Genomic DNA, 1,795 nt, shown 5'->3' with positions numbered 1-1,795 from the left:
GAGGAAATTACAGCACGTGAAGCCCAGCCTCATGTGGCTCCTCTGAGCTAACACATATGTCCCCAAAGCATGTTCTGGGAACCAAGTGAATACTGCACCCTAGTTTGAATATTCTCCATTCCTGGATTCAATTCTGATCTTCTTGTCACAAAGCTCTTCTCTGCTCACAAGTGAACTAAATTTGGTGCCCATTCTGCCATATAATCCCTTATATTATACAGGAGCTGTGTCCTGTGATCCTTCTGCTATGACTTGACTTCCCTTGTCAAGGTCAAGTTTGCTTTGCAACTCTGGCTGGATTCTTCAAGCTGTCATGGGTATCATCTCTTCTGAGTTGCTCCTGAGATCTTTCACTTTGAGTTCTAAAGTCCATTTCCCAAGATAACTCTTCCTCCTCTCTTATACCCACTTCCCACCTTTCCCTGACTGTACATTGAGGGCAGAGGCCTGGCCAATATTTAAGTTGGGCCTTAAAAGACATTTATATTTTAGTTAAGTAGAGATCTGGCAAAGGGCATTTATTGCTGTATAGACTTATACTGTGCACTATGCTATACAACACAACAGGCTGGAGAACAAGGGGATTCTCCCTTAAGGGATTTACAGTCGGGGTGTCGATTTCCAGAAATGAATAATTAATTTATCCCTTCATTCAACAACAAAAATTATTGAATTCCTAATATGTACCAGGCACTGTGCTGGGTATAGAAATTGTAATTCTGAACATGATTATAGGTCTCGTGGAGTTTATAGATTGTCAGAAAGGACAATATACTGGTTAATGGTAATCGTGACAATCGACAAGAAAGTCAAACCTAGTGGGTCTGGGAGGTGAGGGCATTCCAGGGCAAGAGGCGGGGGCTCCATGAGGAAGTGGCATTCAAGCAGTCCTGATGAAAGGCAGGAGTGACTGAGGTGAGGAGGTAGAGGTGATGTGGGGAGAAGTCATTTCAGGCAGAGGGACTTGTGTGCAGGTAGACCTGAGCTGAAAGGGTCAAGGTTGGATCTAAAGGGCTACACTCAACTTCTGTGGCTGGAACATGGAAAGAAGAAAGAGCACAGAGGAGACTGGACTGTGCTGAGGCTGGGGAAGAAGGTAAGGTGGCCATCATAGGAAATAAGGACCTTGGATTTGATGTTATGGGTAATGGACGACTAGTGAAGCATTTTCATTAGGGGAATGATATGGACAACCTTGAATTTTAAAAATCATTCTGGCACCAGTGAGGAGAATGGGAGAGAGGGGGTCACTGGATTTAGGGTGACCAGTTAGAAAATGCTTCAGTACCCTGATGGGAGAGGGTGAGTGATGGTGGCGAAGTCGGAGTGGCAGTGAAGGCTGTCGGGCTTCTGAAAGAAATTCTCTGGGGTCGTTAGAGAAAAATGCCCACTCCCACTTCTAGATAGGGAAGATATTTTATGTTTCTGCCAACTCTTTACTGTAGAATTAGATACTCTGTTGTGGAAATATCCTCATGCCTTATTTATTCCCAAGAAAGTTACAATTTCAGAATTTTCTGACCAAAGGGAAATAAAGAAAAGGGGACTTCAAGCACTTGAGAGAAAGGGGATGATCAAGGCGGTGAAGCAAGTATTGAAAACCCAGGAAGGGAACTGGGAGGGGAGCTAGAAGAGCAATAAAGCTTTATGACACTTTTTCTCTTCTGTATTTCAACTATCAAATGGGACCTCTTTACCCCAGGACCAAAGCAAAAGGACTTCTATAGATCCTCTTAAGAAGACATTTTCAACCATTCCTCTTTCGGAAAAGCTACCGAATGTAAATCTGCAGTTA

The sequence above is a fragment of the Galeopterus variegatus genome, unplaced genomic scaffold (assembly GCF_000696425.1).
Source record: "Galeopterus variegatus unplaced genomic scaffold, G_variegatus-3.0.2 Scaffold505, whole genome shotgun sequence".
NCBI lineage: Eukaryota > Metazoa > Chordata > Mammalia > Dermoptera > Cynocephalidae > Galeopterus > Galeopterus variegatus.
The sequence above is the reverse complement of the archived record's forward strand: the minus strand, read 5'-3'. Positions refer to the sequence as shown.